The sequence below is a fragment of the Corapipo altera genome, unplaced genomic scaffold, assembly GCF_003945725.1.
Source record: "Corapipo altera isolate COAL_440 unplaced genomic scaffold, ASM394572v1 1b, whole genome shotgun sequence".
In the NCBI taxonomy this organism is placed as follows: domain Eukaryota; kingdom Metazoa; phylum Chordata; class Aves; order Passeriformes; family Pipridae; genus Corapipo; species Corapipo altera.
Genome location: NW_020884881.1, coordinates 13341568 through 13354194, shown reverse-complemented (window position 1 = coordinate 13354194; position 12627 = coordinate 13341568). Strand labels below are relative to the sequence as shown.

General features: G+C 38.0%; 1 protein-coding gene across 3 annotated transcripts in view; it reads left to right on the top strand.

The window, feature by feature from the left end:
- Positions 1-12627, top strand: part of CACNA2D1 (calcium voltage-gated channel auxiliary subunit alpha2delta 1) — a 383720-nt gene that overhangs the window by 106800 nt on the left and 264293 nt on the right. The window lies entirely within an intron of this gene.

Below are 12627 nucleotides of genomic sequence, written 5' to 3'. Positions count from 1 at the left end.
TTTGACACTGTCTCCCATAGCATACTCCTGGAAAAGCTGGCAGCCCACGGCTTGGACAGGGGCACTCTGTGCTGGGTCAGGAACTGGCTCAAGGGCCGGGCCCAGAGAGTGCTGGTGAACGGAGCTGCATCCAATTGGCGACCGGTCACCAGTGGTGTTCCCCAGGGGTCAGTGCTGGGCCCAGTCCTTTTTAACATCTTTATCGATGATTTAGATGAGGGGATTGAGTCCATCATCAGCAAATTTGCTGATGACACCAAATTGGGAGGGAGTGTCGACCTGCCGGAAGGCAGGAGGGCTCTGCAGAGGGATCTGGATAGACTGGAGAGATGGGCTGACTCCAATGGAATGAAGTTCAACAAGGCCAAGTGCCGGGTCCTGCACTTTGGCCACAACAACCCCCTGCAGCGCTATAGGCTGGGCACAGAGTGGCTAGAGAGCAGCCAGGCGGAAAGGGACCTGGGGGTGCTGATCAACAGGAGGCTGAACATGAGCCAGCAGTGTGCTCAGGTGGCCAAGAAGGCCAATGGCATCCTGGCCTGCATCAAGAACAGTGTGGCCAGCAGGAGCAGGGAAGTGATCCTTCCCCTGTACTCTGCATTGGTGAGGCCACACCTGGAGTATTGTGTTCAGCTCTGGGCCCCTCAGTTCAGGAAGGATATTGAGGTGCTGGAGCGGGTCCAAAGAAGAGCAACGAGGCTGGTGAAGGGACTGGAGCACAAGTCCTATGAGGAGAGGCTGAGAGAGCTGGGGTTGTTCAGTCTGGAGAAGAGAAGGCTTAGAGGCGACCTCATCACTCTCTTCAACTACCTGAAGGGAGGTTATAGCCAGGTGGGGGTTGGTCTCTTCTCCCCCAACAATAGGACAAGGGGACATGGGCTCAAGCTCTGCCAGGGGAGGTTTAGGTTAGATGTTAGGAAGAAATTCTTTACAGAGAGGGTTATCAGGCATTGGAACGGCCTACCCAGAGAGGTGGTGGATTCACCATCCCTGGAGGTTTTTAAAAAGAGATTGGACGTGGCCCTTAGTGCCATGATATAGTAATTGGAGTTGGATCAGGGGTTGGACTTGATGATCTTGGAGGTCTTTTCCAACCCAATCTATACTATGATACTATGATACTATGAAACTGCCTTTTCCTCTGCTGCTTTCAGTCACAGTGGCTGCAGGGAAGCTTAGATAAAGCATCCTAAGCTCTGAAATAGAAAAATTGAGTGTTCTGCAATATTGCCTCTGTGTGTGTATACATCCATGAGTGTTGGGGCAAAATAAAAAATATGTGTGAGATTAGCCAAAAGAAGGGTATTCTGAGCAGACAAAAGGAAGGGATAGGTCGCGACTCATTATGCAGCTTTGGAAACCAGAAAATGTAATTTCTCTGCCAACTGGAGGAGTTTATGAGCCTAATGAAATTTAAAATCAGTGGGAGCTCATCTAATAGCAATAAGACATATAGTATTCTACTAATATTATGAAGAGTATGTCTAAAAATAACGTGGGAGGCCTTTATTTATATCCTACTGTGATACTAAGGACATATCTCTGAGTAGATAAGATCTATCCCTCTAATAAATGACATTCAAGGCAAACCAAGTTGAGCCTTTTAGCTGTCCTGCTATTTTTGTCTTTATGAAACTTACTTATCCAAAGATATTTTGAGAAATACGCATTCATGCCATTGAAATAATCTCTTTAATGCTGGTTTTTCATTTGTTTTTAGGTGCTGTTTGGGTGCCAATGTTGGTCCTTTCCAAACTTGGTCTTTAGAGTGTAAGACATCATGGATTTTTTTGCCAAGATCACTGATGAATTGAGGTCATCTGAATTAGTGAAGCTAGTGATTGCTACATATTATTATTCTTCTGGCATTATAGATTTACTGGGTTTGGGCATATGGTGAAAGGATGGAAAGGGAGAAAAAATGAACTTTTTCTCCTAATTTCCAGAGTAAATAGCTTTCCATACATCTTAATTTTTTTTGCACATTTTCGTGCTTTGAGCCTGTTGAAAACCCTGAGCGGGTTCATTATGACAATAATAATAGTTATCACAAATGTGTTTATAAAAGAGCACAGAAAGGAGCTGGAGTTCTTTCCATAAGTTTCTCCCTTTTGTTGGGATGCTACATAGTAAGTTTGGTCATCCTGGCAAGTAATAGCAGTCCATCCCCTGTGGAAACAGGTGAGCTGTACACCTGCTTGCTTGTTCAGTTCAATTAATACATTGCTTCATTGCCTGTAATTCAGGCTTCCTTCATTCCTCTTTAAATGGATATGGATACATATGCATGTGTAGGCTGAGGGGATGGTACAGAACCCCACTTGTTCTTTTAATTAGTTTTTAAATTCCTCATTGAACCATGATTGATATAAACTATAAACCTCTATCATCCATTTCAAATATACTTTTTGTTGCTGTACTGGCAGAAGTGTATGAATGTACATGAGGAAACCTGAACGTGCTTTTAAGCCCGTGCTATCTGAGAGGTAGCATTATTTGGTACAGTAAGAATAGAGATACATCATCACATTAATATAAATATAAATTGTTTAAATTCAAGATTAGGATGCACAAGCGAAATAATTTCTGATTGTCTTTCCTTGAGTGCTCACAGTTTACAGTGAACACTCCCACATTAATTATTGTTTTAGTCTGTATTAATGAATAATTGCCACAGTGAACTCTTAAAAGGTCACTTCCTGCTCAGGTGGTGGTGTAGTCAATTTTCATCAGCGAGATGCTCCCATAGTGTTCACAAACTGTTACTATTTCCAGGTAATCAACATTTTCAAAAAAGGCTTGTGCTTTAGAGTGTTTATGATTTTTGGGTGTTCCACATGCAACAGCATTAAAGCAACTTGATTTTCAAAAAGAGTTGAAGAATCCTATTGATGACCACATACCTGCTCAAGGTCTATCACTTAGGTTATCCCTAAACCAGAGTTCTTTAAATAACCACTTTAAAATATAACACTAAATATACTACCTAGAACCTCTTCTAATTACATGTAATTTAGCTAGAACCAGCTCAGTACAACAGTCAACTTCTGGGGTCAGTACGATCCAGTCAATGCATTTAATATCTCCATGTCTCTACAGTATTTAATATCTCCACAGATCCCATGCATAAGCCTAGTTCTTATATATTTCAATTTTCTATAAGAATGTTAAATTTGCCTCCTTGGGGTCAATTCTGCCATATTACTTGATTTTTTTTTTTTTTTTTTACTGCGTGACTTTGATATAGCTTAATACAGTTATGTTATATATGCTTACCTTTTCTAATTATAATTTCTGCAGACAATTGCATACTAATATTCCAAGTTTTAACTTAGCATACTATTTTGTTACTGTTGTATGAAGATAATAGCATTATTTCTATCTGTAAAGATATTGGGCCACATTACACATAGCCAGGGAGTTTGTTTTGTACCTTTCTTGATAGTTTTTCCCCCAAGATTTTACATTTCTATTCTTGAAATGGATTACTGTATGGTATTTTTTTACAAAAAAAGCTGGTAAAAAAAATGTGGTCACTCTTTCTAGTTTAATAATGATAAAAGATAAAAAGAAGTCATTACAGAGGGAAAAGGTACAAGAAAAAAGGAGGAAAAAAAACACAAGGAAAATCAGTAGGATATTCTAAGAAATGATTAGTAATTTGGGGATGGTTATTAAAGGTATTTTTGGGGGTTTTCCTGAGCACAAATTCATATCTATTCAGAATATTTGAAGTGTCTTTTATTCTAGTACCCTTTTTGTTACTGAGCTGTGTAAATAAAGTAGCTTGTCCAAACTAGCAGGCCTTTAAATATATCACATTTGGTAGTAAGCAAAGTAATAAATTTATAGATGTTAAAAAAGGCTTTCTAGTTTTTGTTCACGAGCTAGTTCTTTTTTTCCAGCCTTTACAGAACTGTGCCTGTAAAAAGTGGATGACTAGTAATGGATATTAGGAAGGATGCTTAGTGCTGCTTAATGGGATGCAGTTCCTGGAGTCCTCAGGGACAACCCCAGCATGAATTACATTGCTCTTTCACAGTTTGGGATATGGCCTACAGTATCTTTTGCCATCTCTCCTCCCATTTATGTGCTGGTTTCCACATGAGATGAAACCAGCTGCTTCTTTACCCTGTGTTTCATGCTCAGAATCGGGTTTTTTTGAATAACAAGCTTAGGGGTTTACAAATGAAATGGCATCAACTGAATACGAAGCACAAGGACTTTGTTATTTTACTGCTGTGTAAATGGAAGGACTTGAACATTTATGGTACTTAGTCCTGTTTTTCTGGTCTAGCAATTCATGAATTCTTGTCCTTATTACGGATAATGCCAACATGGCTGTGTTGTACTCTTATATTTTTAAATTATTCCTACAATCTGTCAAATCCATTTAGGTACATCCCACATTTGCTTTTATTTATCTGCAAAGTGCAGCCTCCTTATTCATTACAGTTTGGCTGCCAGCATGGATGGAAACCATCCCAAGATGGATGTGAATTTAAATGGCAGCAGAATGACTGGCACTAGATATGTGTTTTTAGTGTCAAGGCTATGGTAATGTATATCATTAGTTGTTAAACATAGTCTGCTGTCGGCTCGGTGCCAGAGTGCTGTCTCATGTGCAGTGCCAAACCTTGCTGGAGAACTTAGCATGTTCTCTAGTTCAGTTGCATATTTTCTCAGTTGTAGCTGTAGAAAAGAGACACCAAATGTAGTGACACAAAATAACTTCTGAACCACGCAAATGTGACATGAACCATCCAGTGTGACATGGAAACCAGTCTCACTTTGGGACAAGTAAGTTGGCACTTTGTTTTTGTCTTCCTTTTGGCCATATTTGTCCTTATTCATCCATCCTAAAAGTGAGAAAATATGAGTAAAATCATCCCTGAGTATCTTTCTCAGGTCCTTGCTGATTGGGAATGTCCATGGTGGCTTCTTGACACTTACTTTCCACAATCACAGCAGGAATATGCTTATGGGAATTCAGGGCAGTGGGGAAAGTCATGCCTTGGATAAGTATCTCTTAATATAGGGCATTTCCTATGGGATTGGGGGATAGCAAAATCTGTATCACCTTTCTCTGTGTTGCTTGTCCACGTTGCTGCTCCATCCAGCTCTGACAAATGAGCCGGAGAAGGGAGAGCACTGAGTGCTCTTCCTACCTGTGCTGCAAAGGATGGGCAACAAGATGCAAAGAAAAGCCATTTCATGAAAAGTGTTGACATAATTTGTTCCCTCAATGGTAGGACTTAGGACATAAAACTAAACAGTCATTCATGGTCAGTTTTTTTCCCATTTTGAGGGACATTTCTATGCTGCCTCTTACTATGGGATGAGGTTCTTTCTAGACTAACAGTGTTGCCTCTACTGAAGTAGAAGACTTTGAAAGGAAAACTTGAATGTTGTTTCCACACATGAACATGTAATGATTAATGTGGTGGCAACTTGCAGTTCTATAATGCCATTTGGTTTTTAATGTTGGAGTAGTCTGTTATTCCTGACTAAAATTTGTGTGCATGTATATATGTGTGCATGTGTTTGTGTATATATATATGTATATATAAGTATGTATGTATGTATGTATTCACACATGCACATATACATTTATTTAGGACTGCTACAAAACCCAAATAAACAAAATTAAATTAAAATTAATCTAAAATTAATCTGAAACACATTGCATACAGGCAGAGCTGAGACAGCTTGGTCTGTTCAGCCTCAGTAAGAGAAAGCTAATAGGGGATCTTATACTAAATATATTATTTCGTCTCTCTGATTTTCCTTATTCTGTTGTATGAAACATTTTTATATAGACTCACTTTTTTGGTGCATTCTGTAATTAAATGTAATTAACAATACAATGAAACATTTTCTGATGTTATGAATAGAAAGAAGTACTTTAGTGCAAAGTTGCTTATACCACAGTAAGCTCAGCTTTAGGTTCCAGACTGAAGCTCCTAGATGATAGCAGAGGTGTCTTTCTGGGGACATGCCCATTGTTTCTTGATGCAGACTTTACTGAGCTGCCCCACAGCAGCTCTCTTCTCCACACTCAGCAAAACAGTCCTGCTTTGGTTCATCCTTAATTTAATTTATATTGACCAAAAATGCATTTTATTTTTAAGAGGAAAGGTTGAGCTCATCACAAGCTATTCAACTGTTCCATTGCAGCACTTGTGCCGAGTCCTAGTGTGATGCTGTCCTTTAGGGAAAGCCTCCCGTTCCATATGGTCCCTGAGTCTGTGCATGAGAAGGAGATGGGGGTGCAGTGCAGAGATGAAAGCAAGGTTGGAGTCAGAGGCTGCCCATCTAATGGGGCAAGCAAGGGCAAACTAGGGTTTCATGAAAGTGCCTTCCTTCAGGGTGATGGAAACTATGGGACTTTTCTGAGAAGAATAGACAAAATGGCCATGAGGTTATGAAGCCCAGTTGCAAACCTCTCCTCAGCACTTCCCACACAGCAACCAGTGTTTTGTAGGTTCATGTAATGAGTGTCCCTGCACCCTCAGTGTCAAAGGATGTGGTTAAAAGAAGTTTATTCATGCATGGTGACAGAAAGCTTTGTGTTTATTTGTTGCCCCTTAGAAATTTTGAGAACTCCTCACTCTTCCGGAGGTTTCCTGTTTGACTGTGGGTAAGACCTTTTAGTTTGCACTATGTTTAGATTTTCATATGCTGGAAGAATAATAAAATTTTCCAGGATGCTTTAGTGGGATATTGCTGCTGAATAGACCATGTCAATACTTACACAGGAATGCCCGATATCTTTTGGAATTATGCCAAGGTTTTAATTCAATGTTAATTTGGTGCAATGAGTTCCAACAGCTAATTAAGTGTTGAGTGAAAATGTATTATGCATCAGAGGTATTCACTGAGGGTGGTTGTAAAGTGACATGCTTATACTTAGGTTTGCATTTTAGTACTTTTGGGTATTTGCCTGTGGAACCTTAATTTTGCAGTGACATCTGTTTTGCTGTGTTTTGTTTTCAGATTCTTGTCTATTTTTTGAAGACTTTGTGATCCTTCAGAGTGAAAACAGTAAAGTAACATGCTATTGCCTCTCATTTTTATAGTTTTTTTTTCCTAGGAAATAAATTTTTAATTTCCCAAGGTTTTCCCGCACTAACTGAAGGCGTCTGGACCTTGTTTATAGGGAACTCATCAAGGCTGTGCTAAGGAGTTTGGTATTCATGAACTAAGTTCTGTCCCTTTTGATGTAATCAACTAATCCATTAGTATGATGGACGTGTACATCCCAGGGGATATCACAGAAGCACAGAATGGTTTGCATTGGAAGTGACCTCTGGAGATTATCTGGTCCAACCTCCCTGATCAAGCAGGGCCACCTAGAGCCAATTGACCAGAACCATGGCCAGATGGCTTCTGAATATCTCCAACAATGGAGACTCCACAACCTTTCCTGGCATGGATGATTATTTTCAACAATCGTGGATGATTGCTGCCAACAAAAACAAGTTATGAAAGGCTTTTGAAGAGATTCAGTGTCTCTTGTTAGGTTGGATAACAAACCAAAAAAAGTGTGGGATTCTTTCTGGTCCAGAGTTTTGTCTTTCCACCTGGATGCTTAGCATAATTTCTAGGTTAAAAATGGGTTCTAGTTTGACTGTATTTGCTTTGCCCCATGTCTCCTGGATGTATGCCTGTGACTGTTCCCACCCACAAGAACAGGACTAGAAAATGCCTTTACTTGAGATAAACCATAGACAATAGGATGGGGCAGTCATGGGGTATCTGGGTTTGTCCTTCTAAAGATCACTGAGCAGGCTGCATCCCAAATGAGCAGGGAGGCATACTCTCAGTGCAGGCAAGCACAGTTCATACAAGTAAAATGTTCAGCTCTCTAGAGATGACAGTACAGACAGTGTATCAAGGAATTAACATTCCATAAGGGTGGATTTCCTTCAAGAGGTCTTTGGTTGCCCATCTCTTTTTGTTTGTGTGTGGAATGACTTCTGGCAGAAATGTTTGGTAGGCCAGATCTCCTGTCCCATCCTAGTAAGTACAGATGTACAAAGTTACAGTGAAGCAGAACCTGAAATGTGGGTGGACTGGGTTTCATCCAGGAGTTTTATACAGATGTATAAATGATATATGTATAGAACTAAAATCTTAAATGTTTAAAATTAACAAATAAACAAACAAAAATCTCCAGTTTCTTCTTTCTTAGACTGTTTTTTGCTGAGTACAGGCTGATTTAGCTATGCGTGTATGCATGTTGTAACACATAAATAATGAACAGTATATCAGGAAAGACTTTTTTTCTAAGAAAAAAAGGAAACAGAAAAAGAAAATTTGGGCACTTGGATTTTTTTTTGTCAGGGAAAGCATGAATGACATGACATAAAAAGCTGTAAATTAATTAAAGCAAAACATCAATTACATTTTCATCACTCAACAATTGTTTTGCTGCACTTCGTATCTTCTGTGATTCATGCACATCAGTTTGCATTGTAAATTCTGTAGGGTGTTGTTATAGTTTATCTGTGACTCCATCATCTCTGTTGATAGATGTTCTTAAACAAATCAAATTACTTTGTCAGCTCCATATAGTCACTGAAGGAACAACAAAATACAAATCCAGTTTTCCTGGAGGAGGAGCAGGAGAAAACTGTAGAGTTTACTGTCACCTAACTCTATGCCTATATCCTTGTTAAAGTTGCTAAGAAATCAAGATCTTTACATGTGTATTTCATTCACAGATTTTCTAAGCCTTTAAAACTTCCTGTGAATGAAAATAAAGTTTCAGAACCTCACGTGTAATTTTATATATTTGATGTAAAAAGTTAAAAATAAAGGACAATGAAACTTTTATACAGTAGTAAAAGAAAGGACAAGTGAAATGAATCACTTTCAGATTTTCCTATTTTTGCCAGAACAAAATCACCACTTACAGAAAAAACAAACAAACAAAGAAAAATCAAACAAAAAAAAACCCAACCAGTTTTTATCAAGTATTTTTTTTTTTCTACTGGGAAATTTCATGGTCAAGGTTCTGGCCCATCCCCATCATGATGGTGTCACTCGGACCTCTGAAGTGACAAAGTGGAATTCGCTGCAGAGGAAATCAAGGACTTGCAGATTTCCTTATCCTCTACCAAATATAAAAGCAGAATTGAAATAGATTCTCACAGTTAAAAAAAATTTAAAGAATTCTCAAGCTTTATATTGAATTGCTATTTCACATACCTGTTCTTTGACTTACAAGCATGAGATTTTATTCTTTCATTCTAGAAAGTATTAAAGTATGATGATAGTTGTCAGACTTCCAATATTAAGGCTATTTACTTCCAGAAAGAAGTCACTTTACTTATCGAAATGGCTGAAGAGAAAAAGATATGACATCCAATAAATTATCATAGAGATAATAACATTTTTATTGCATTTTATTGTGGTTATGGTGTTAACTTCCGTGGCAGCTAGCAGAGTCACTTCTACTTTTTGAAAGTAAATTCATAATTGGAGTCTATAAAGCCTTTTTGGGCATATAATATATTTTCCAGGTTGCACAATATTAGGGCAAAACTCAGTAATCAGCTAAAATCTTAATGAAATTAATATGTTTTTTTATTTTTAATTAATTTTATTACAAATACTAAATAACATTTATTTTTTGCTAGGATTCTTTCATGACCTTTATTGGTATCCTGATTAAAAAGGTGAAAATTGCCTTCAGTTTGATTGCTGAGAAGGTTTGAAAGACTGTTTCAACTTTGTTGTCCTAAGAAGGACTTTAATGTTTCACTGAAAGAAAAAAAATACATCAAGAGCCTGGAAAGGCCTCCTGATTTAGAATTTAACTAGACAGGAACAACTTCACATTGGAGAAACACATGTGAAATATACAAATAGCAAGAGCTCCCCAGAATTAGGGGTATATCCTCTTAAAACAGCTTCTAAAATTTCTCAGTGAAAGATGACAGGCTACATTTTAGTCTTTTTAAAAAGTATTTTGGGGTCTCTGAGGTCTGGCACATTCATTCTTTCGTTTGTGTTAAGCAAAAGCACAATAACTGTTAAAAGTGTTTAAATTTTAGGGGTTTGTTTAACCTTTGAAAGCCCAGTAGAAATGTTTGTATAGAATCTCTCAAACTAGCAATTAAAGCTTTTTTTCCCTTCTCACTATTTAGTTTGATTTAAACCTTGAAGTCTTTGCAGTTCAAACGCTGCAGCAGCCTGCAGAGGAACTGAGAAATGAAAGGCCCTGCAAACAGACTCAGATAGTTCCATCCCTAAGCACTGACTTGCTGAATAGGTGTCCAAAAAAAAAAAAAAAGAGATTCCACCCAACAATAGACCACCCACATGTACAAAGTCAATATTTGTTCAGATTTAACTAAAGCACTTTTAACTCTTCTGTCCAGTTTTACATTTGAGAATAAATAGGTTCTGACCAATTTAATTTGAGGTAAGAATAATGTGGACACATCTAGAGTTCAAAGAAAAACTGGCAGGCAGAAATGACCTATCTAAATTTAATTAGTACTCTCATTCTGTCTCACAGTACATTTGTGTCCATCAACAAAAATATTGCCAGATCCAATTATCACTAATTGGTAGTTAATTTGACTGGGAAATACAAGGCTAAGCATTTAGGGGCCAACCCTGAACTCATTAACATAGAGGACAAAAATATTAAAAATATTAGAAATGAAACAGAAGAGTAATGTAAATGTATCTCTGTATTGGCTCCAAGCAATTGGTTGTGGATCTGATGGGGTGAAGTAAAGGGTTGCTGTGCTACTAACAGACCAGTCCAAAAATTGATGTGCAGGAAATCGAAGGCCTCAAGCATTGAAACTAAGTGTGAAACTCCTCGGGAAATGGGTTAACAAAAGGAATTTACTTTACTTGGCACTTAAAGCTTCCCTTAGTGACACAGGTTGTAAACTATTAAAAAAGAGATGCAGTTCCCATGGTATGTACAGGAAGCTTATAGATTTTGTGAAAGGGCTTTTTTCCCCAAAAAAACTATTCCTTTTTGTATTTACAAAAGAAGCCACAAAATAATTGCAAATGGGCTGGACAGCGGCTTTGCACTGAGATAGATCTCTTTTCATTGTACAAGAAATGAATGTCTCTGTGTAACAAAGGGCATGGGTGATGTTTTATATTTCATTCCTCATTTTCCTTTTCCCTCTGGCAGAACTACTTAATTGGTGGTTAGTGGAACTCTCTGCACTTTAGAACTGCATTGCTTTTAATTCAGATACCATGACTGCTCAGAACTACAGCTGGTTCTTCTATCTGCAAATCTATTCTGTATTTCACTTCATATTGAATAACCATTTTCCCTTATGATCGTGGACATGAAAAAAATTATCCGTTGTTTCTGTGAAAGCTCCATTTGCTGCCCCGGCATGCTTTGTGCATTACCATCTTGACAATGGACAAAATGCTTTTCTTGAAGGAAAAGAAAAGAGACCTATGTCATTGTCTTTTGTTCTCTTGACACTACCAGTCTTTAGTATTTGGCCTGGAGTACATAATTTATAGTCATCAAAGAAGTAAAGTGAAAAGCAGTACATGGGCAGAAGAGAGGAGAAAGATTGTGAACCACAGAATCATAGAATGGTTGGGGTTGGAAGGGACCTTGAAGATCATCATACAGCTGTGCTGGCTCTCGTGACTGCAGGTCTTTAGAAGGGCCTTGAAGGTAAAGGTGCTGAGTCAGTTTATAAAGCAAAAACCATCAGGACTCTTAAATAGGAGAGCATCACGTGGGGCTCAGGTTATGTTTGAATGGGAAATGTTGTAAATTGAGTACTTGCCTGCAAATACAGGCTAAAGACACGGGGCAATGGGCCAAAGTCATTGCTTCCATACATTGATGCGAGTTTTTAAATTCATTGAAATTATCCTTTTTTAATAACAAGAATAAATTTGACCAGGTATGTTAAACTGTGAAGAAGTGTCTAATGAAGTATCACTGGGCAGATTTGAAGTTCGGCTTCGATTAACATCATCTTTAATGATCTGGAAGGAGACAGTCAGAATGTTCATTAAATTTGCATAGGATACAAAGTTTGGTTTCAAATACCATTGAAGGTACAAAACCACAGAGGGGCAGAGAGAGGCTTCACTGAACAAAACCAGGAAATAAATAAAAAAGGAAAAACTAAAAGAAAGAAAAAAGAAGAGATTCAGCTCAGTAAAATACAGGTTGATAAAGGAAATTATTAATATTCTGAATTACAGTGTAGGAAGAAGTAAAGCAATGCTGAGAAAGATTTCAATAATAATAATAATAACAGAAACAACAATATTAAAAAATCGTGTTTACACTCTATTAGTGGGATCACACCACTGATACATTTTTTTAAATAGAGATGCACATTATGTAGGATTCTGGAAATGTTAAAATACTGAGAAATTAGACAGAAATCAAAGGAATACCTACAAGTACACCTGTAACATCAAGGGAGTTAATTTCAGAGCAGAGGTTTAAAAAATGTATACAAACTACCAGAGGTAAAATATATTTTCAGGGAGGAGTTAAGGTGTTGGGAAGTGCTGTGGTGCACATGTGAAAATGACTGATGTGTGTTCAGGGTAACACCATGGGCTGACTGGAGCAAGGCGAGTGGAATCACAGCAGTGAAG